The 25,045-nt window shown below is 40.7% G+C and overlaps 1 protein-coding gene across 3 annotated transcripts in view; it reads left to right on the top strand.

Annotated features, from left to right (window-relative positions):
* The window catches only part of PCED1B (PC-esterase domain containing 1B), a 190,591-nt gene extending 181,594 nt beyond the window's left edge, over positions 1–8,997 (top strand). For 2 of the 3 annotated variants that reach the window (XR_001918048.1, XR_001918050.1), the window contains one exon: positions 5,583–5,791. The gene's annotated coding sequence lies outside the window, so the exon portion shown is untranslated. Of the gene's footprint in view, positions 1–5,582; positions 5,792–6,047 lie in introns of those variants that run through there. The other variant, XR_001918049.1, reaches the window with a different exon arrangement.

The following is a 25,045-nucleotide window of genomic DNA, read 5'->3' as shown; positions in this document are numbered from 1 at the left end:
AAGTAAAGTAGGATTTATGTTTTCAGTAAAGAAGGTGTGAGGAGTGGAATTGCATTTTATTCTAAAAGAAGGAAATAGATCTGAGTTACAGGTGACTGTTTTTGGATGGGCAAATTAAGTAATGGTTACAAAAAGTTTTGTGGAAAGTGGACCCTGAAAAAAAAATTCTGTGCATGGTACAAGTTTTCTTAAAATGTTTAACTGCCTTTAATATCAGATTTTAATTTTTTTACTTTTAAGCTATCTGCTCCGTATATATCTTTGAAATCTCTTATTGTTACTTTGGCTAAGTAAATAACTATTGTTTTACAGTAACCTATGATCTTATCTGACTAATTGTTCTAAATGCTTTTAATATTCTTTGACAAAATTTCCTAAATCAAATTCTAATGAAGTCTTTTTGACCTCTAGCTAACTTTGGGATGCTTCAAAGTGCTCCTGAAACATCCCAATGAGAGATGGTAGACTAATTAGGTTCATTTGCTATGTTAAATTACATGGGAAGTATTGTCAAATGAGTAATAAATCTTCTCAGATTTATATTGTATGGTACATGTTATTAATATAAATATTCTAAAATTTATATGGAGTTCCTAAAATGCTGACATATCCTGGTGAAATGTTATCAGTCCTAATTCTAGTTATTATCTGCAAGTGTTGCATAGCACAGCAGTAACCAAGTTACTTTGTATTGCAATCAAATTTAAGTGTGACTTAAGTCTTTTATTGATATACAGTTATGGTTTTATTCTGATGCCTTTGCAAAAAAACGCTTCCTCTTCAAAAAGATTAATAAAAAAACTTTTAAATAAATGTAAGTTTCTAACTTTCAGGCCATAATGCTAAACTGGGTAGGAAACTTCAAAATCCTAATGAGAAACCTGATGGCTTCATAAACTGTTAACAAGAAGTTAGTTAACAAAAGGACTGAGTACACTGGTAAAAATGGTTATGATTTTTATTGTTTCTGTCTAAAAAATTACTGGGTTGAATGTATGTTTTCCAGATGTAAGGAAAACCTTCCCCTCAAATTAATTATGACATAGTAATTTGGTAATCATACTTTTGTAAGCAAAATTAAGACATTAATCTTTTTTCTCTATCTGGTCCCTCCAAAGATTGTAAACTCTCAGGTTTTCAGCAACTTTCTCAGATAAATTAGGAAAGCTACCTCAACAACAGATACAAAAACCTCAAGGTATTTTTGAGGACCTTGTAAAGGGAGGAATTCACCTAGATCTGTACGTAAAACATATAATAAGCCCTTGGTGTATGCTTCCTAGTCTTAAGAGTTTGGTTTTTTTTTAAGCTTCAGTTTAAAACTCCTTATTAAAAATATTGATACAGTGAAAGCCTATATGATCAATTATATTTATATAGATTGTCAATTTTTTTTCTTAAACCAAACTTATTTTGCAACAAATTAGTCTTAATTAAATATATTTGGTAAATGTGTTATTTTTTAAAAGTTAGGTTTCGGCTGGTACATGGGGATGACCCAGAGAGATGTTATGGGGAGGGAGGTGGGAGGGGGGTCCATGTTTGGGAACGCATGTAAGAATTAAAGATTTTAAAATTTAAAAAATAAAAAACTAAAAAAAAAAAATTTATAACATAGGTGCAATAAAATAAAAAAAAAGATTGTTGAAAAAAGAGTAATTCCTTCTGAAGAATAATTATCCAAAGAATAACGTTAGTTCATTTTGCAATATACAGAAAATTCTATTTCAAGCTAATTAAATCAAATGCATTTTCAGAGCAATTAACAATATGTGGTTAATTATTATTATACAGGATCTGGTATGTGGCATTAATTATGATGAACTCATTTTGCTTTTTAAAAAAGAGGAAATGTGTTATTTTGGGAAATAAAATGTTTTCAATGTTTTATTATAAGTTTGACTTTAATAAACTTTAGAATTGTAAATGAAAAACAAAGTGTTTTCTAAATAAGTTTTAAAGTTAAGTGAAAAATATATTTTAGGGAATAATCTTTGTAGATTTGACACCCTTTATAAATAAATTCTCTTCTACATTTAAAACATAAAAAAATAAAATAAAATAAAAGTTAGGTTTCAATAAATATTAAAATTTTAAACCAAACTTATTTTGCAACAAATTAGTCTTAATTTGTTGAATATATTTGGTAAAAATAAAGGTAATTTTAAAAAAGATTGTTTCAGTAAATGTTAAATTCCAGTTTTGTTAATGAAGGTCTGTATTTACTAACTCATTTCCCAGATAGTTCCTTGCTATTATGCTATATTAATGTAAAGTTAATTAAATTATTTGAAAAAAAAACCACTCTTTTGTTTCTAAAGCTTGCGTCAATAATCTCTGTATAAAATTCAGATGCCCATGAGCTGCAAACAGGAAATTATGCATACCCAAAGGGGCTGTCTCCTACCTAGATAAAAAACTTTTTATCAGGTTCTCTTAACTAGCTCATACACAGTAAAACTGAAGGGAACTTGACTCTTGAATTAATTCTCACTTCTAAAGGCCACTACACCAGACAGGTCTATAAAGAGAACTGATGATCTCAAAGTTACCTTAAAATAATGCTCAAACAAAGAAAGCTACACCTGCACCAGAATGGAGGGGGAAAAAAAAAAGACATCAAAAGTAAGCACCTTACCCAAAATGCTGAACCTGATTTGTATGATCACTCATAATGTTGTGTTAACATCTTAGACCTTTGCATATAAATCAGATGTTTTTCTATCATGGACGTGATCCTGTGCTAGTTTTAAAAATCAATTCAATTATTGGTTTGTGGCCAATTACCTGCATCTAGTACCTCTAGATTACCTTTGTGGATTTCTCTACTCCAAGGCTCTAATTAAATCACCCTTAAAAAATTATTTTACAAAAAGCTCAGTCCTGTTCAGGTGACTCTTAATATTACTAGGTGGAATCCTCTCACCTGGCCAATTAATACCTGCTCTGACTCTGGCCATAATATGAATTTTCTTCTAAGTAACTCAAGCTCAATAAAAGCAACAAGCAAAAATTCAGTCAAAATATAAAACCTCTCACAATTACATAGAGGTTTTTTAAAAAAATATGTGCTGGATTGCACAATTATAGAATAGATTTATGTAGTTAACACCAGGCTATGGTCATTTAAAATTTAAGGCTTCTTTTATCTTGGGAACAATTAAATTATACTAAGAATAACTAGCCTAGCACACTAAAAAATTCGGCTAGAAGCTTTATAAACAGTGCCAGTATATAACTTCCCACTGGATTAAGTCAAATAACCAAAGAATATACTGGGTTACACCTAATGAAAGTTTTTGGCTTAATTTGTACTTATAACTTTAATAAAACTGCTAGCTATATTATTTGTACTTTGCCTATTTTTCATGAATGTTGTTTCTTTCATTGCCAGATGTGTAACTAAATCTCCAGTGAAAATAATGATGACTAGCCAATTTAAAGCAGTTTATCAAATATATAGTTCTGTATGCAATCAATGGATGTAATAGTATAACTCTAAATATAAAAAGATAAAGCAAAAGGGAATTTTTTCCTAGACTGTATTGAAAGACAGGTCCAAATATCTCTGACTATAAAAGCTTAGTCCAGTAACAAACATTAAGTGGTTTCTCAGTGAAACCTTTGCCAAACCCAAAAATGAGCCTTCCCAGCACTATAGGATAAAATGGTTGTAAAATACCTCCTGAAGTATGGTCAAATTTATGACCATGAGGGGGCCTTGTCAACTACAAATTGGTCCTTGCCATGGGTGCTTACCATCTACCTCCACAAGGATTAAATCATGTGCTGCTGCAGCTGCTGACCTTCAATACCCCCTGAAGGAGTTCAGGCTGGAAAGTAGAAATGAAGCACTCTGTGCTCAGAAAAAAAACCTGCCAGAACACGTCTGCAGATAATTAGATATTCTCAGAAGCTGATTTTATGAGCTCAATTCTTATATCTTCTCATATCTAAAAAAGCACTAAAATCCTTCATGGTGATGACTATTCCTCGTGACTAGCAGAAGCTTCACAAGATGAGCAGAAATTTCTACAAATATATATATATATATATATATATATATATATATATATATATGTGCTGGATTGCATGTATTCCCCATTTACCAAAATCACATATATACTGTCTGTCCCCCTTGCCTCTTTGGAGCAGTTTCTCATAGCTATCTGAGGTGCTGTCTCCCAGACTACAGTCTTCATTTTGCCCCAGATAAAAAACTCACATCTCTCACATTGTGCATTTTTAAGTCAACAGAGACACAGCAATTCTTTTTCCCCCCTCCAGTGTTTCTACCTAAGCTCTCCTGCAAACAAGATTTCCCACACATCAGACACATTTGATCCACCCTGAGCACTCACTCAAGTCTACATTCCTTTGCCACAGTGTTGGTTCAGGTTCATACAGCATAGGCTGCCCTCTGTTCAGCTCCTCACCAGCCTCCCAGATGGAACACCAGAGAAATTTCACAATTCTTCATGTGTTCCCCACTGCCTTCAGGGTAAAGTTCAAATGCAAAGCCCAACACCATCTGCTCTGCACCTAACTGTTCAGTCTGATTCCCCTCTTCCCTCAGCTCACCAGTGAACCAATAGTGATCACTGACTCAGGGTGCTTTCTCCTGACTTTGAGTCAGGGATATCATTGCATGAAGCTTCTCTCTCCACCTTACTCACTCAAACATTGCCTGCTGTTGGTAATATTTCTTAGCTATCCTACAGCCATCATTTCCCATTCTGGCTGATTGAGGTGTCCCTCTGTGCCCCCTCTCCACTACAGCATTATAATTCTGCATTTTCTTCTTTGACTCTGCCTTTAAGTCTGGAGGTCTTTGAAGAAGGGATCACACTGAGTTCATCTCAGATTCCTAGTGCCCAGCACAGGCCTGGCACAATTGAGGAGGCTTCCCTTAAATGCCTATTGAATCAGTGATGTCTGTCAATGGTGACACTGGAAACCAATGATAATTTAAAAGGCTCATCTCTGGTCTGAAGTTCAGGGCTTCTGTAAAGAGTAGATGAGGGGAAGACGAGGTGACTGGCAGTGATTCTGCAAAAACGTGGGTGAAAGGAATGGTTGTAATGTAATGAAATAGCCTTCATATGTTTCCTTGTGGAAGATATATGTTAATTTCCCAAATGTATGAGCATCTGTGTATTTTCATGGGGAATACACAGTGCCTTTTCTAACACTGAGATGCTTGAAATGGGGTTATTTCCCTTTCAAATGAAAACCAATTAAATAAATTATATTTTTTTCCTTTGGTGCTTACGAAGTGTGGGAGTTGTCTCCAAACATTACTAAATGTTCTAATTTAGTCATACATGGGCTGGAAGAATGTAGTATAATTGCTAAGTCCAGAGTAAGTTGTTCTAAATATTTTATCTTGTTCAGCATATGCTGTTTTTAAAAAAAACCCTCAAACTATAACTGTCAACATTCAATTCACAAAAAGTAAACAACAGCTGAGTATAATGGGATGATAAAGAATCTCTCCATAATTCCCACCATATGGCAAAGACTAGGTCCATTTTGATCACGTTTATCAACTGAGTTATTTTCTCTCTGAATTCTTCCTATAGGAAAAACATCCCCAGGAAAACTAGAGGCATTTTCCTAAAGCAGACAGAAGGACATGAGAAACCGTTGTATGGTATGGCTGGATCACAGATGGGAGGAATCTAAAATTCACTACGGCAATTGAAAGGGCTGAAAAAAAATCACCTATTTCTGTAATGGCAGACATTCTAGAAGCATCACACATGAAATGAACAAACATAAGTAGAAAATGCATGGATACATTTTTAGTTATCAGTTTCCATTTCTGAAACAAGCTCTCATTGGCCCAGTTCGTGATATTTCTTGTCATGATTTGGATTCATTTAAAATGCATGGACAATTAATCTGCTTCTAAGTAAGGGAAGCTGCTTGAAATTTCTTTTTCTTTTTAGTTTCTTCCCAAAGATTTTTTTTTTTAATGTGAACTGTATTTGAAGACTTTATTGAATTTGTTATAATATTGTTTGTTTTGTATTTTGGTTTTGCAGCCGCTCCTTAAGTCCTCCGACCCAGGGATCAAACCCATACCCCCTGCACTGGAAGGTGAAGTCTTAACCACTGGACCTCCAGGGAAGTCCTTCTTCAATTTTTTAAAAAATTAGATATTTTGTATATGGGATTTTAAAGTCAAAGGTGATACAAACCATTTCTCTTCCAAGTGAAGTACTGGACAGAGAGCAAGGCATATTCTGGCCACTGTTCCAACCAGATACTGCAAAACTGCCTTAGAGGAGAAAAGTAGGGCCCTTCTCCAAAGACCAGGCCTTGCTTCTTGGATGAAAGAGATAAGGAACAGAAGGCCAGCTTGGGGATAAAGGGCTTTGTGAAAAAACACTGAGAAACAGAGCAGTCCTCTTGTTTTCCCACAAGAATGATGACAATCTACCTTAAATCCTTTTTGGAATGAGCAGCAGGGTTTGGGAGGCGGTATTGAGTGAATAAATTAATATATAATAGAACTAATTAATTAATAACCACACTTAGAGAAGAATGAACAAGAAGGTCTTGCCAAGGACCCTCAGGAGGAATAGGCAAGTTCTACATGATCCAATGGAGGGGAAGTAAAGCAATCTGGAAGCCAATGACTGCTTTCTGAACTTCAATTTTCTGGAGATTATAATCAGTATTGTGAATGTTTTGCAACTCTAAAACTCCATAAAGTGGTACTTAGTTCATTCTGTTTGTCTCCTTGAGGTGCTATTTTTAAAAAATGATGGCTTTACAATTAATCAGGTTAATCTCTGAGTAAAAATAAAGGCTGTCTTTTCTGAGAGCTCTTCATCATGCCAGGCAGGGTGTCTATTCCCACACAATGACTCTTTCTGTATAGAGACTCTGTTGAGCTCAAAAGGAGCTCCAAGGAGAAACAGGATGAGTGCCAGAGAGACAGCACAATAAACAGGCGTACATACCACTCAGTTACTTAAGGCCACTTGAAGGAACACAAAAGAATTCTAAGAAAACTAAGGGACTTCAGAGAAAAACTCAGGGTTATTTGTCTGAAAAAAAAATGTTATGTTCATTGTAATGATTCTTGATGGAAAAGATGGTGTTACCATTTCCTGAGACACAGAAAAGGAAGAGTCAGGATTCTGGAAGGAAAACATCCTTAATCATGAAAGGAGAGCCTGAGTGATGGGATGTTTGATTGATTTCACTTCCATCAATGTCTGGGACCTGCTCAGCACTGTCCTGGAGGAATTAAGAAAAGTAGAAAATGTGTGTAAGGTCGGGAATCACTTTAGGCATGAGAGTCCCACGAAGCACACCAAACCTAGGACAGAACAGGACAGATAGCCAAAGGGAACAGAATGGGTCTTTTCTCAAAGAAAATAGAAAACACTTTGAGCTGAAGCAGTAGGGAAAGAGACTTAACTGTAGTAGAAGGTAGCCCTCCTGGCTCCTCCTCTTATGAAACACAGAGTGGTTTCTTCAATGTTGAATGATGACAGTGATGAAAGAAAAATGTCTTATAAATGATTGAGAAAATGGTATGTCTTGGTCCTCACCCTAAGTCATTTAATCATGAGAAATAACTGGATTTTATATAGCATAACATTATAATGACACTGGATTTGTGGTGTGACACTGCTAAAGACAGCATTCTCATCATTCTATTTATTGAACAATTTCATTAATTTTGATTCTTCCCCTTTCAGGTGTTCCTTTCCATCTATTATCTTGTCTGATGGCAGTTCTGTGACAACTAGATGTCACATGGGGAGATGGTAATTATATGCCATGTCTTACTCTTTGAGTTTAACTTGACCTTTTCTTGAGGCATATTCTCCCCTTGAGTACTGGCATTTGTGTTGCAACCTAAGCAAGCTATTTTGGATTGTCCTTGATATGGAACCTCTCACAGAAAAGATTTCCATTTGAAAAGTCAGTCCATCATTTTATTTATTAAATTAACAACATTTTTTACTGATTTATACAAGTTCTGTTCAACTATCTAGACAAAGGCACAGAACATACATGTATGTTACATGACAGATGACCGGTTCCTAGAGGATGCAACTATTATTTTCAGTTCTAGATTTATCTCTACCTTGTCTAACTGAGTCATAGTGAACTTCCTGCAGAAGGTGTGTTATTGTCTTTTCAAACTGGGATTTACCCTGACTCAGCATGTATTTAGGGGGAAAATTTGTGCATGGTAGGAAGGACGACGAATGATCTACCAAGTTTTCCCACTGGTTTTTCATAAAAGATTTCCTCATTTCACTGTCCTTAGAGAATTATTGATTCTGCGGTTTGTACTTTTTAAGGCAGATCTTTAAGCTGGTGGAATACTTGCACTTGTCTTTTATGCCTAAGAAATAACTGATGGAACTTGTGGACTGTGCATATTTCACATTGCCTGGTTAGATTCCTGAGGATGCTCAGTTTTCTGGTCTATGTTTTCTTTTGTTTTGTTCTGAGCGAAGGAGGTCAGCAGGGCACAGAAAGCCCCTTCTTTGAGATTACTAGAAAATAAAGAATTTAGAATGAACAACTCCAGAGAGATTTATACAGGTCCCTTAAAAAAAAATTCCACTCTGAAGGTTTGCAGGAAAAACAGGTCCAAGCAGGGAAAACAGGCAGATTAGTTTCTCAGGAAGAGTATATGTTTAGATGTGTCTTGAATGTTATGATTTTAGGGTAATCTGGCTCCACCATAAACACAATACCACCGTATTTTTCTACATAGTAATACTCTGGTGGAGCTCAGCAAGCTTTATAGATGTTTGCTGATTTCTGGAGAGACAGAGCAGCTATTGAGTCACTCGCCCATAAATCCTTAACCCTGTCTAGGAGCAGGACAGTATTGCCCCATACAGGAGACACTTTTAGATTAAATCTTAATTAGTCCTAGTTAAGATCTGGGTGGCTCAGTGGTAAGGAATCTGCCTGCAATGCAGGAGACTTGGGAGATGTGGGTTTGATTCCTGAGTCTGAAAGATCCCCTGGAGAAGGAAATGGCAACCCACTCTAGTATTCTTGCAAGGAAAATCCCATGGATAGAGGAGCCGGGCGGGCTGCAGACCACGGGGTCACAAAGAGCCTAACATGACTGACTCCCTCCATCCACTGCCCCCCCGCCCCAACACACACAAGGCAGTTAAACACCATCTTTACAATATTTAATCACACTGTTCAAAAATTATCATACATTTGTAAATCCTGAATAAGTGAAATTTGGAATAAACTGTGATTTAATCGCTCTGTGCCACAGTTCATCACATACAGTGTTGTGGTCCTCTGATCTTGGCATATCTTGTGCAGAAATTGTTGATGGCAGCTTGACTGAGGGTGGATATAAAAAAGGTAACTCCCTGTCCCCTGTGAAACTCCCTGTGAAACTCTGGTAATTCCCTGTGAAACTGATTACATTATAGTGGGCTTCCAACCATATTCTTCTACTGAACTCTCGGTAGCTACCATATGAAATGGTCCCAAACTCTGACCTCAGATTTATGTTTATGGCTAGGACCAGACTGGCTTTCACTCTTTCAGTGTATGAGCTCAAAAGAGTTAAACAGCAGAAGCCAGGGAGACAGGAAGCAGACAATTTTAACTATAGCTGTTGCCCTGAAGGGTAATGGGTGGGTGGGGTTCTATTGTGCAAGATGGGGAGCATTCAGAGAGAAGGAAGGGCGTGAACTTGTACCAAGCACTGTGTGGGGCATCATGCCAGCTCCTGACATAAACCATTCTTGGGCCTGACAGCAGTCCTGAGCCACAGGCATTTCCAGGTAGGAAGGGCAAATACTAAAAGTAGGTAAGTAACCTACCCAAAGCCTCCACAGCGCACAGGTGGCAGATGCTGGCCTGCAGCTCAGACCGATGTGTTTGGAAGACCATGCCTTTTCCATGATGCTCAGCTGTACCTATTCCACCTTCTGTGCTAAGGGGACACCTGCAGGGCAAAGAGACCATTTGAGTTAGGGTCTCTAGATTTGAAGACTAAGACTCAACGCATGCATGCTCAGTTGCTAAATGGTGTCTGACTCTTTGCAACCCCGTGTGCTGTAGCCTGCCCAGGCTCCTCTGTGCATGGGATTTCTCAGGCAAGAATACTGGAGTGGGTTTCCATTTCCTTCTCCAAAGACTCAGATCACCTCAAGGCATGAAGAACATGCTATATTTAATCCTATAAAAATGAGGAAACAGTGATCTCAGCCTCATGGTCAAGTCTCAGAGAACGCCAGAAAAGCAGAACACCCAGGTTTCAGGAAGGTCTGAATAGTGTCAGAGCCAGGCTGGAGGAGACTGCAATGAGAAACTCATGGACATGCCAAGAGCCTTCTGGGAGTTCAGATGATGGAGTTTCTGTGTCTTCTGGAACCTGCTGCACTTACTCTCTGCAGATTTGTTCCTCTAGGCAACTCTGATTCTCTTTCACTGTTGATTGCCTTTCCCACACTTACTCACAATATTTTCTTTTTTATAATTTATTTTTTATTGAAGGATAATTGCTTTACAGAATTTTGTTGTTTTCTTAAAGCATCCATGTGTCCATCGATTCTGCTTCCTCTCGACGTCAGGCTGCTCATGGCTCCTCACAGCCTCTGCTTTCCTTCAAAGCCTCCTTCTTTTACATAAGCTGAACAGTTCTCACTGCAAGCTGCCCCTCCTCTCAGTGTTTCTTAATTCTAATTCCTGGAAATTAGGTGGCTGAAGCTAACTGATTCTTGTTTGGAAAGACTTTTCATGCCAGAGTATCATGGACAGTGAACTAGGCTATATGTTTTGACCGCCCTTGAGTTAAGGTTTTAGCCTGGTCTAGTCACCAGAAGAGCTGAGGGTACACCTAGTGTCTGTAGGAGGGGATAGGGGCTTGGATAGTGGTAAAGAACCCACCTGCCAATGCAGGAGACATAAGAGACATGGGTTCAGTCCCCGGGGTTGTGAAAGATCCCCTGGAGGAGGAAATGGCAACCCAATTTAGTATTCTTGCCTGGAGAATCCCTTGGACAAAGGAGCCTTGTGGGCTATACAGTCCATAGGGTCACAAGGAGTCGGACATGACTAAAGTGACTTAGCCTATGCTAGGGGCTTGGCTAGCAGGATGACTGACAAAAATGAAAACTGACCTCCCATCAATGTCTGGTCAGCAGCAGTAGTAAAGGTCACAAACTGGCAGTGGTACAAGATGGTAGCTTTGTAGAGTAGGGGAACGCAGCATCGGGAAGAGATGGAAAGTCTCAGTAGGGAACTGAAAGTGCTTGGGGAATGAGATGCGGACCATGAGTCATCAATAAAACATCTGCTGGGAACACACAGCTTCTTACAAAAGAATCACTGAAGACCGCCAGGATCACTTCTCTCCTTTCTCCTGGTTGTGAATGTCATGAAACTGTATTATCTCATTGAGAGTTGAGCTCTTCTCTCACTTTTGAGCTTGGTATGGAATTTGAAAATAGGACATTTAACATGAATTTTCCTTTCACACACTTATTTTTAAAAATCATTTTAATTATATAAATAACATACAAAAGTATTCTGATTATGGAAAAAATTCCCACTTCACAGGTAAAGCCTTTACTCTCCTTTTCAAGTCTTGCTTCTTTCCCAGAGAGCATTCTGGGTACCTTCCAGACCATTTCTCTGTGTACAGAGAGTTCTATTTTATTGTTTTTTATGAATGAACAGCCATATTTAGTACTTTGCAACCAGGAACCATTTAAACTGATGTAGGTAGGTGAGATTTTTCACATCTCAAACTATCTGCAACTATTTCCCCACTCACAGATACTGAATGCCAACAAAAGCTAAACAATTAAGCAGATAATTGAAAGGCCAAAAGAATCAATTGTTGAAAGTGTAAAGAGTCCCATGAATGATAAGACCCCTTATCTCCGGAGAAGAGACACTCCGTCCATGGTTTGGCCCCTGCCTGGTTTGATGCTGTGAACTCTGTACACGTTTGCCTGATAAATAGCAGCTGAATTGAATCAATATAGAGATCAGGGTCAGCTGATGAAAATGGAACTTCCTGACCACAAAAAACTATAAAAAGTCACACTAGACAGGAAAGGGAAGACCTAAATAAGCAAATGAAAATTTTATTTGACATTCCTCTCCCCATAGTTGTTATTTTCATTTCAGCCTCATCAGATTAAGTTTTTCAGAAAACAATACAATCAGGAATTTAACCCTGTATGGAATTTTTCCAGTTTATAATTTAAACTGGATTTGGTAAAATTGGAAAAGAAGATCCTATATTGAAAAATAGATCTTGGAGATAGAGGGATGAACATGACAGACAAAATAGTTGCTTTTATAAACAACTAACATTCAGGTGGCTGGTGAAAATATATAAGTAAAAATCATTTCAGATAGTGATCAATGAATGAAGAAAACGTCACATGGGGAAGGAAATGGCAACCCACTCCAGTATTCTTGCCTAGAGAATCCCATGGCTAGAGGAGCCTGGCGGGCTATAGTCCTTGGGGCCGCAACAGTCAGACCCAACTTAGCAACTGAGCTTGCAAACATTTATGACACCACCCTTACGGCAGAAAGCAAAGAGGAACTGAAGAGCCTCTTGATGAAAGTAAAAGAAGAGAGTGAAAAATCTGGCTTAAAACTCAACATTCAAAAAACTAAAATCATGGCATCTGGTCCTATCACTTCATGGGAAATAGATGGGGAAACAATGGAAATAGTGAGAAACTTTATTTTCTTGGGCTCCAAAATCACTGCAGATGGTGACTGCAACCATGAAATTAAAAGGTGCTTGCTCCTTGGAAGAAAAGCTATGACCAACCTAGTCAGCATATTAAAAAGCAGAGATATTACTTTGCCAACAAAGGTCTGTCTAGTCAAAGCTATGGTTTTTCCAGTAGTCATGTATGTATGTGAGAGTTGGACTATGAAGAAGGCTGAGTGCAGAGGAATTGATGCTTTTGAACTGTGGTGTTGGAGAAGACTCTTGAGAGTCCCTTGGACTGCAAGGAGATCAAACCAGTCAATCTTAAATGAAATCAGTCCTGAATTTTCACTGGAAAGTTTGATGCTAAAGCTGAAGCTCCAATACTTTGGCCACCTGATGCAAAGAACTGACTCATTGGAAAAGACCCTGATGCTGGGAAAGATTGAAAGCAGGAAGAGAAGGGGATGACAGAGGATGAGATGGTTGGATGGCATCACTGACTCGATGGACATGAGTTTGAGGAAGCTCCGAGAGCAGGTAATGGACAGGGAGGCCTGGCAAGCTGCAGTCCATGGGGTCTCAAAGAGTCAGACATGACTGAGCAACTGAACTGAACTGAGTGCACACACTAAAGAAGAGAATGCCTAGGGGCGGGTATATTTTACTTAAGGTCGGCTGGAAAGTCCTTTCTCAGGGTTACATTTAAGTTGAACCATGAATGATGAAAAAGAACCAGTCAGACTAAGACCAACACTGCAACCGGAAAAACCAAAGATCCTTACAAAGCAGTTACCAAATGACTAGGTTCTATACTATGGGGTGATGGCCATAATGAACATCCACAGCATCCACAGTTATGATACCAAGCAGGGCCCTGTGTGGCTCCTGGGCACAAAGCCTTTCTGTGTTCCTCATTTCTTTGATTGTTTGCCTTCATTCAGCTTCCATGACCTTTTCTGAGTTCCAATGGACAGATTCAAACAGTTGTTAATTAGGGAAAGGGGTGTGGTGCAAATCAGGGAGAAACAGTCAAGAACAGCGCTGGAGCAAGGTCCTATTTCCCCATCAGTGAATACTCAGAACAATACCTCTGAGCTATTTTGCAGATACTGAAATCCCCTCGAGGGGGAGAAGTTAAGGATGAGTGGTAGGCAGCCCAAAAGCATGTAGAACCCAGATCAGTTAGACCTGAAGATTGATGATACTGACTCCTACTTACCTCACCGTCAACCCATCAGAAGAATGTCCACAAGCTGATCACACCCTCTTTGAACAACTATTATTGAACTTCTCAGTATCTTCCCCAGTTGGAATACACGGTTTTGAGGGCATTAGCCCACTGTGGTCCCCTTTGCCTGGCAAAGTAATAAACTCTGTCTCTTTCACCCAAAACTGTGTCTCTGAGAATCCATACAGGACCTGAGTATAGAGAAGCCGAGCTTTCAGCAGTAGTCAGAGAGGGGAAAGCTGCCTCTGGTGTAGGGAAGGAAAAGTTCTCCCGGGCCCTCTTAGGGACCTTGACTGGGTCTGAAAATTACACTGGCAAAGACAGATTAACAGGAGAAAAGGTATATGGATGTATTTAGTATAAGTTTTATGGGATACAGAAGTCTTTGTAAGGAATTGAAGACCTGAGGAAAGAGCTGGACTTGAGTATTTCAGTGCTGGCTTTGAGAAGAGTGGACAGTCATGGGAGATAGGATAGGGCAAGAAGTGCAAGGTAAGTGTAGTAACTGGGGAAACTTAGCAAGGTCTGTTTGTTAGGATTCTCCTTGGCATCCTTTTGTCTTGTTTTGGAGACAAGCATGTTCTTCTCCTCCAGGTACAGGGAGGGGATGTCTCACATGAGAGTTTTGTGCCTGTCTCAAGGAAGCAGGGTGAGGTGGGCAGGAGCTCACAGTAACATTCCTGTTTGGGCCATTTTCTCAAACTTTTTCAGCTTCAAATTGGCAGTGTAAGAAGGAGCCATATTTTGATGTTAGCATCCTGAACCGCATCACTGGACTCTGTGTCTCTATCTGGTCTGGTGTGTACTCAGTTGGGTCTGACTCTTTGTGACCCTATGGACTGTAGCCCACCGGGCTCCTCTGTCCATGGGATTTTCCAGGAAAGAATACTGGAGTGAGTTTCCATTTCCTCCTACAGGGGATCTTTCCAACTCAGAAATCGAACGTGCATTGGCAAGCAAATTCTTCACCACTGAGCCACCTGGGAAGTCTAGGTAGGATTTAGGTTGAGAAAAGAAGGAAGGGCAGAGGACTGCTTGAGCCAGATGGAAGTGAGGCAGCCTAAGAGAGTCAGGAGGGACAGATAAGGAAGCATCTCCAGTCAGGTTTGGGCAAGGGCATGGCTGCTTCCTGACGGTGAGCACCACCTTCCATTTTGTTCGCTTCCTGTTTCTCCAGCTCTGAGGATGGGGAGGGATGAACTTGGGCAGAAGATAACACAAAGCCCCTCCAGGCTGAGAAGTGAGAAAGCTCCTCCCGACATTGGGGAGTGGAATTGGAGTTCCTCTCAGCTGGCCACAATGACAGCTAGAATTTACTGTTCTCCTACTGAAGGCAAACAACCACACCAAACGGCAGCATCAGACAAGGCTACTCTGTGATTGTGATTGTGATTGTGTGTGTCCCTAAAATTAGGGACAGTGCTTCTTTGTCATTTTCACCTTTCAGTTCAGTTCAGTTCAGTCGCTCTGTCATGTCTGACTCTTTGCGACCCCATGAATCGCAGCACGCCAGGCCTCCCTGTCCATCACCAACTCCCGGGGTTCACTCAGACTCACATCCATCGAGTCAGTGATGCCATCTAGCCATCTCATCCTCTGTCGTCAACTCTTCGCATGAGGTGGCCAAAGTACTGGAGTTTCTGCTTTAGCATCATTCCTTCCAAAGAAATCCCAGGGTTGATCTCCTTCAGAATAGACTGGTTAGATCTCCTTGCAGTCCAAGGGACTCTCAAGAGTCTTCTCCAACACCACAGTTCAAAAGCATCAATTCTTCTGCGCTCAGCCTTCTTCACAGTCCAACTGTCACATCCATACATGACTACTGGAAAAACCATAGCCTTGACTAGACGGACCTTAGTCGGCAAAGTAATATCTCTGCTTTTGAATATGCTATCTAAGTTGGTCATAACTTTCCTTCCATGGAGTAAGTGTCTTTTAATTTCATGGCTGCAGTCACCATCTGCAGTGATTTTGGAGCCCCCAAAATAAAGGCTGACACTGTTTCCACTGTTTCCCCATCTATTTCCCATGAAGTGATGGGACCGGATGCCAAGATCTTCGTTTTCTGAATGTTGAGCTTTAAGCCAACTTTTACACTCTCCTCTTTCACTTTCATCAAGAGGCTTTTTAGCTCCTCTTCACTTTCTGCCATAAGGGTGGTGTCATCTGCATATCTGAGGTTATTGATATTTCTCCCGGCAATCTTGATTCCAGCTTGTGTTTCTTCCAGTCCAGCATTTCTCATGATGTATTCTGCATATAAGTTAAATACGCAGGGTGACAATATATAGCCTTGACGTACTCCTTTTCCTATTTGGAACCAGTCTGTTGTTCGATATCCAGTTCTAACTGTTGCTTCCTGACCTGCATACAGATTTCTCAAGAGGCAGGTCAGGTGGTCTGGTATTCCCATCTCTTGCAGAATTTTCCACAGTTTGTTGTGATCCACACAGTCAAAGGCTTTGGCATAGTCAATAAAGCAGAAATAGATGTTTTTCTGGAACTCTCTTGCTTTTTCCATGATCCAGAGGATGTTGGCAATTTGATCTCTGATTCCTCTGCCTTTTCTAAAACCAGCTTGAACATCAGGAAGTTCATGGTTCACGTATTGCTGAAGCCTGGCTTGGAGAATTTTGAGCATTGCTGCCTTTAGTCTGCCCTACTGAAATAACCATCAGAGAATTCCCCAGCTTCCTGACAGCAAGCCCCACTCCCTGGATCGCTCCCCTCCCGACATCTGCAAGCAGAAGCCCCAGAACTCCCTCTCTCGATCTCAGATTGAGGCCCAGGACCCCTACAGATGTTCTCTCCCTGCTCAAAGTAACAGTAACAAATTTAACTTTGGCTTCCCAGGTGGCTCTAGTGGTAAAGAACCTGCCCGCCACTGCAGGAAACATAAGATGCGGGTCCGATCCCTCGGTTGGGAAGACCCCCTGGAGGCGGAAAAGGCCCAGGCTCTTCTGTCCATGGGATCCTTTAGGCAAGAATACTGAAGTAACTTGCCATGTCCTCCTCCAGGGGATCTTTCTAACCCAGGGATAGAACCCAGATTTATGGTGTCTTCAGCATTGGCGGGCAGATTCTTTACAACTGCACCACCTGGGAAGTCCTTTTTGACCGTTCTGAGTTCAGTCAAATAAAGCTGGACTCAATTGACCTTGGCCCCAGTTCTGCTCAGGCCCTTCCATGAATATGGATGTTCCCTTAGCTTAACACTTCCCCAGTTTTGCTGTCTAAGAGACACTGCTTTGGGAAAGATCCTCAGTGTTTTCCTTACTTGCTGCAAGCAGTAATAAATCCTTCCTTCTCCTGTGCTTTAGCTTGATTGTGTCTCTTGACTCCTCACCCACCAAGAGAGGAACCTAGTTTTTAGATAACAGGACCAGTTCATTTACAGGGTTGAGTGAGTAGGCAGCTCATCCTTGAAAGCTGAATGTAAGCCCTGGGAAGGAAGCATATTGTCAGCCATGTTTTAGAACTGAAAATAAAGGGAAGGGAAAAGACAATGAGGCAAATGTTAATAAAAATAAAGCAGTAGTAACAATGTTAAGGGCTTCCCAGTAGCTCAGTGGTGAATAAAAAAAGGTCTGTCTGCCAATGCAGGAGCCACAGGAGATGCAGAGTCAATCCTTGGTTCAGGAAGATACCCTGGAGAAGGAAATGGCAACCCACTTCAGTATTCTTGCTTAGGAAATTCCATTGACAGAGGAGCATGGTGGGCTATAGTCCATGGGGTCACAAAGAGTTGGACATGACTGAGCAGCTGACCACATGTCCACAGCAATGTTAATCGCAGACAAAAGAAAAAAGAAACAAATAAAAGAACAAAGACTGATCTGGAGGGAAATGACAGCATTGAAAAGTTGTGGCTGGTTGATGTGGAAATGGGGTAGGTGGCCAGAGCTCTGGGGTGCTTTTGACAGATGGGGAAACTGAGGCAGCAGCTAAGCGACTACCCACAATTTGCTTATGGACTGAGACAGGGCTTCTGGATCTCTTGTTTTTAATAATAGCAGTAGCTCCTCACTGCCTCAGACCCACCTTAACCATATTTTATTTTACTAGAAAAATGAAACCATTTTGTGGCTTTTGAGAAAGGTCGTCTAATATGCATATTCTAATGAGGAATTTAATAAGGAAAACAGTTCTCTCTTTACCCTTGAACTTAATTTTATCATCCATTAAGCAAACAGAGAAGCGAGTGTCTTTGCTAACAGCTCAGTGCTGCATCTTGTTTTTCTAGAAACACACATTCTCTGTCTCCCACAACTCCCCAGAGATCATGGCAGCTCAACTGAGAAAGCTCCAGGGCTTCATTTGATACTGGGAAGGCTCTGTGGGGATCATGGGCACAAGGCCTTTCTGTGTTCCTCATTTCTTTGATTACAGGAAACAGCCTTCATTCAGCCTCCATGACCTTCCCTGGTCTCCAATGGGCAGATTCAAGCAGTTGTTAAATAAGGAAGGGAGGAGGGATATGAGACCAGGGAGAAACAGTCAAGAGCAGCCTTGGGGCAAGATCTTATTTCCCCATCAATGGATACACACAAAAATATCTTTGAGCTATTTTTCTGGAACTGAAACCCCCTCCAGGTGGGAGAAGTTAATGATAAATTATATGCTACCCATGAACTTCCAGATGTTCAAGTTGGATTTAGAGAAGGCAGAGGAATCAGAGATCAAATTGCCAACATCTGTTGGATCATTGAAAAAGCAAGAGAGTTCCAGAAAAGCATCTACTTCTGGTTTATTGACTATGCCAAAGTCTTTGACTGTGTGGATCACCACATACTGTGGAAAATTCTTGAAACAGATGGTAATAACAGGCCACTTGACCTGCCTCCTGAGAAATCTGTATGCAGGTGAAGAAGCAACTGTTAGAAATAGACATGGAACAACAGACTGGTTCCAAATTGGGAAAGGAGTACATCAAGGCTGTAGATTGTCACCCTGCTTATTTAGCTTAAATGCAGAGTACATCATGCAAAATGCTGAGCTGGATGAAACACAAGCTGGAATCAAGATTGCCGGGAGAAATATCAATAACCTCAGATATGCAGATGACACCACCCTTATGGCAGAAAGTAAAGAACTAAAGAGCCTCTTAATGAAAGTGAAAGAGGAGAGTGAAAAAGTTGGCTTGAAACTCAACATTCAGAAAACAAAGATCATGGCATCCAGTCCCATCACTTCATGGCAAATAGATGGGGAAACAATGGAAATAGTGAGAGACTTTATTTTGGGGGGCTTCAAAATTACTGCAGATGATGACTGCAGCCATGAAATTAAAAGTCGTTTGCTCCTTGGAAGGAAAGTTATGACCAACCTAGACAGCATATTAAAAAGCAGAGACATTTCTTTACCGACAAAGGTCCATCTAGTCAAAGCTATGATTTTTCCAGTAGTCATGTATGGATGTGAGAGTTGTACTATAAAGTTAAGCACCAGAGAATTGATGCTTTTGAACTGTAGTGTTGGAGAAGACTCTTGGGAGTTCCTTGGACTGCAAGGAGATCAAACCAGTCCATCCTAAAGGAAATCAGTCCTGAATATTCATTGGAAGGACTGATGTTGAAGCTGAAACTCCAATACTTTGGCTAAATGATATGAAGAGTTGACTCATTGCAAAAGACCCTGATGCTGGGAAAGACTGAAGGCAGGAAGAGAAGGGGACAACATAGGGTGAGATTGTTAGATAGCATCACCAACTCAATGGACATGAGTTTGAGTAGGCTCCGGGAGTTGGTGATGAACAAGGAAGCCTGGTGTGCTACAGTCCATGGGGTCACAGTCAGACACAACTGAACAACTGAACTGAACTGAACTGATATGCTACCCACAAGCATATAGACTCCAGAGCAGTTGAACCTGAAGACTGAAGAAGCTGACTCCTACTTACCTCACCACCAACCTGTCAGAAGAATGTCCACGAGCTGATCATCCTCTATGAATAATTATATGAAACTTCTCACTGTCTCCTCCAAGTTGGGACACATGGTTTTGAAGGCATGAGCCTGCTGTGGCCCCCTTTATCTGGCAAAGTAATACAGCTATCCTCTCCTACTTCTCCCAAAACTCTGTCTCCAAGATTTGATTTGGCACCAAGACACAGAGAAGCTAGACTTTCAGCATCACATTCAACCCTAGACCTATTGCATTTGTGTGCTAAGCCCTCTACCACAGGCACTGTTGACACCCTGAAGTAGCTGAAGAAATGCATGGCTAAGAACACCTAACTCACTCCCGCCCCCAATGGAAACACATTCCAGCGAATAGAATTGGTGTGTCTTGATCTTTTTAGGTGGAATTTCCAAAAAGAAGCCTGATTTTGATATAAAACTAAACCTGGGTCCACTCATATGCTGTACAGAAAATCCAATTTACCAAAACCAGTTTGTAGTGAAGGAAAGCACAGCATTTACTGCAGATGCCAAGCAAGGAAAACAAGCAGTTCTTGCTCAAAGCCTCAACCTCCCAGATGATTTTCAGGGGAGGTCTTTTAAAAAGAACATTTGGAGCGAGGGAATGCAGGGAGCATGACTTTTTTCTGATTGGTTGTTGGTGATGAGGTAACAGTTTGATGGTTTGGGACTCTTATTAAATCATCAACCGTCTGATTTCAACCAGATTGGGGTCTCTGTACTTGTGCTTAGCAGGAAGTCACCATCCTCCCATCTGAGTGTGGGGGCCTTTATTCCTGAAGAACAATTCAGATATGTTTTCAAATTGTTATTCCTCCCTTGAGAAGGAACTAGGACCCTTTCTGTCATTGAACTATTGTTTCTTGACTGCTTTTCCTTTGTTTCTGCTTTCTCTTACTCCCTAACTAGTAACTGCTTAAGTCTGCTCTTTGAGACTCAGGAAAGACCAAGGAGACTACAGCCTTTATGTACAAACAAGAAACAGGGGGAACTGAGGTGCTTTTGTCAAAAAACACCTCACTGGGGCCTGATGTCGAACATTCAACTTCTCTTTACACTGGTGTCAAATTGAATCTTGGAGACAGAGTTTTTGGTGAGGTAGAAAAGGATATACTTTGCCAGCCAAAGCAGGCTAATGCCCTCAGAACTGTGTGCCCCAGTTTAGAGAAGATGTTGCTGGGAGAAGCCAATTCTGCTTCCATGCTGAATCTGTTTCTTTAGCTTTAATCTTTGCTTTTTGTTGCTTTTGTTATTTTAATCACACAAAATGCCCTGCCTCAGAGAACCCTGCACCTCTACCTGACTGTTAAAGTGTCTTTGTTAGAGACATTCTGACCCAGCCCACCTGTGAATGGCTGCAGAAAAGAAGAAATTAACACACCCCCTCCTGTTTTGCAAAACACATGGCCTTTTTACTTTACTTTCTCACCTCTTCTCTCTCTCTGTTCTATAAAAGAAACTAGCATCCAGACCCTGATAAGATGGTTATTTTGAGACATTAGTCTGCCATCTTCTCAGTCAGTCAGCTTTCCAAATAAACTTATATTCCTTGCCTCAGTACATCCTCTCTGATTTTATTGGCCTGTCATGTGGCTAGCAGAGTAAGTTTGGACACAGCCACAAAGATAGTGAGAAGTGGGTCCGACTGGTCTGGGGTCTATATACTTGTGGGCAGCCTACCATCGTTCATCATTAATTTCTCCCACCTGGGGTTTCAGTGTTTACAAAATAACTCAAAGATATTGTTATATGTGTATGCATTGATGGAGAATCAGGATCTTACCCCAGGACTGCTTTTGACCATTTGTTTCTCCCTGGTCTCTCCTCCCCTCCCTTCCTTAACATCTGGTTGAATCTACAAGTTAGAACTCAGGAAAGGTCATGGAAGCTGAATGAAGACTGTTTTCTATAATCAAAGAAATGAGGGACACAGAAAGGCGTTGTGCCCAAAAGCCCCACAGGGCCCTGCTCAGTATCCAGTCCTGTGAGGTCCAGGGTTTGGTTTCAGTTGCAAAGAAAAATAGATGTTCCAGGACTAGGTCGCAGAGAAAGACTTCTCTGCCTTAGAAAGGACAAGACATGGGCCTGAGTCCCAAGCTCTGAGGGAGAAGCTATTTCCCTTCCCTGTAAGTCTATATAGCAACACCTTTCCCTCCACCCTCAGGTCATTTTTGTGTGTTTCCCTGGCTTTCTAGACTGCCAGATCTCGGAGGGCAGGATGCCTCACTGATTCACCCCTGTGTTCTCCACAGTGCTAGTCTAGGGCCTGTTGCCAAGTTGGTTCTTTGTCATTGACTGACAGCCTTTGTATCTGGAGATACGTGCCAGAGAAATGTTTCAAGAAGAGTTGGCTTTCTCTGGTGGGAGTTTTGCTGGCTGGGAAGGTGATGTAGGGTAACTTCTCAGTGGGGTTTGAATTTTGAGTGCTAGGGAAAGAGCAGCATGATTGGAAGAGAGGCACATTTCACTCAGATACACTCTGTTATCTTTGTTTTACATTTAAATGAAACATTTGGGTCTACATAAAATTTGGATGACATGTTAAGGGCAATTTCCTCAGTGTGATTCAGGTTGCTGATTAGAGAACTGAGGCCTCCTGGGGTATGCTGTTTGTGCTACTGATTGGTTAAGGACTTTTTCAATGAGCTCATTTTCCCTTGGAGAGCTGAAGAGCAGAGCATTTCAGGCACAGCCAAAGCAAACTCTCTTTCAAAAATATCTGATCCCCTGAACTGAAGCTCTTGAGCTCTCTTCTTCACTATACAGGAAGCAAAGAGCTGTCAGCTGCCCTGTGTATTGAAGAATTAACCTCCATTGCAAGAGGTCTGACCTTTGTCCTCAACTGCTGGGAGGTGATCTCTGATGTCTTTCTTCTTCTGGGGGCAGTAGATCATCCAATAAAGTGATTTAGGATGGGGCAGGCCACACCAGAATAACCAGCCGCAGGACTCAGAGCAGAGGCTTTGGGTTTACCAGGATCAGGAGCCTGGACACTGACCACGTGGGCAACTGATCAGTCACATCTATGTAATGTGGACTGTGGACTGTGTTAGTAGCTCAGTCGTGCCCGACTCTTTGCAACCCCGTGGACTGTAGCCCACCAGACTTCTCTGTCCATGGAATTCTCCAGGCAAGAATACTGGAACGGATTGCCATTCCCTTCTCCAGAGGAACTTCCCAACCCAGGACCGAACCCTGGTCTCTTGCCTTGCAGGCATATTCTTTACCAATTGAGCTACCATTTGACCTACCATCTATGTAATGGACCTCAGTAAAAACCAGACACCTCAGCCTCTCTGGTTGGTGATACTCTGTGCATATCATCACATGTTGATATTATGCCTCTGGCTCCCCAGAGAGAAAAGAAGACCACACAAGCTTTGCATTTCAAACCTCCTAGACTCTACTCTTTGTGTATCTTCCTGTGGCTAATCTTACCAGTCCCCTGTGAGTCTGTATAACCCAGTCTCCTGTGCTTCAGTCTTCCCATCTGTAAAATGGGAATGATAGTCCCTGACCTGATTGCTTACAGGTTACTAGAAGGAAAAAATGAATAATGTGTGTGAAAAAAGTTTAGAAATCTGTGACATGCTATTTGTACAAATGGACAATATTAATACTATATCCTATTCATAGCCATCTGATAGATGAGAGACCCAGAGGATGAAGTGACAAATTATTGCAAGTTAATAAACCGGGAATCCATGTCTCCTAACTCACATCCTGGTGATTTTTTTTAATGAAACACAGTCGTACAAGAACATTCCTTTGTCCAGAGGGCATGCTTTTGATAATTTCAAGTGTTTAGAGTGAGCAAGAAAGTGTCTCTGCACATAAAACAGCTGCCAGAGACACCACTTTCCAGTGAAACCCTCCACCAACCCAAATGGGAAAATAGTCTAAAATTAAGCGTATTGTTTTAACAATTTATTATTTATCAGGTTAGAAGCTACAGAATAAGCAAGGTGGCGTAGCTGAGGACGACAACAGATGTGATACCCGAGAAATTAACAGTAGTGGCAGCAGTTTCAACCTGGAGTAGAACAGCCCTGTGTAATTTATCGTTACTGCTATCTCCATGATGATGCGCCCCAGAGGTTAAAAGAGGTTTAAATGATGTTCAGTTTGCCCTGAAAGAAGACAAAGGAAGGAGGTAAAAGATGTGATTATTGAAGAGACAGAGACACAGTTATCATTTTATGCTGATCACTTATTTGCATATAGAGAAAACCTCAGAAAATCAACTAAAAAACTATTAAAATAATGCTTTAATCTCAGTTTCCTCATGGAACATAATAGGTCATTGACAAGTGGTAGAGAGTAAATACAAGCTTCAGATACAAAAGTTCAGTACTTTCCAGTCCATCAGGACTTACCAGATAGAAACCGTAATGGGGAAAAAGGACACGTTTGTAAAAGCCGTAACAAGCACCAAATCAAAATCCCAAGAAATATAAAGAAATGTGTAGCACCTATATGAGGAAAACTATAAAACTGCAGAGAGAGAAAATGAATTTGAAGAAAATGAAAGGTATACCAAGACACTGAGCGGCAAAACAGGATATTGCAGAGATGTCACTTTTTCTTAAACTAGAGTAATGCCAGGCAAAATCTCTTTTCATACTCTTTATGGGGTTCTCAAGGCAAGAATATTGACATGGTTTGCCATTCCCTTCTCTGCTGCTGCTGCTAAGTTGCTTCAGTCGTTTCTAACTTTGTGCGACCCCATAGACGGCAGCCCACCAGGCTCCCCTGTCCCTGGGATTCTCCAGGCAAGAACACTGGAGTGGGTTTCCATTTCCTTCTCCAGTGTATGAAAGTGAAAAGTGAAAGTGAAGTCAGTCAGTCGTATCCGACTCTTAGTGACCCCATGGACTGCAGCCTACCAGGCTTCTCCGTCCATGGGATTTTCCAGGCAAGAGTATTGGAGTGGTTTGCCATTCCCTTCTCTGGTGAACCACATTTTGTCAGAACTCTCCACCATGACAACTGACAAAACCGACTGATTGAACTGAACTGAACTGAGGCAAAATCTCTACTTTACAATTTTTGGAACTTGGAAAAACATCTTAAAATTTCATTTGGAATTATATAACAAGCAAGTATACTGAAGAATATACTTTTGTGAAAAAGAAGAGGGGATAGAGACAATCCTAACATACAGAGCATATTATAGAGCATAGGGGAGGAAGAACT

This window comes from Capra hircus, chromosome 5 (genome assembly GCF_001704415.2).
Source record: "Capra hircus breed San Clemente chromosome 5, ASM170441v1, whole genome shotgun sequence".
Classification (NCBI taxonomy): domain Eukaryota; kingdom Metazoa; phylum Chordata; class Mammalia; order Artiodactyla; family Bovidae; genus Capra; species Capra hircus.
The sequence above is the reverse complement of the archived record's forward strand: the minus strand, read 5'-3'. Positions and strand labels throughout refer to the sequence as shown.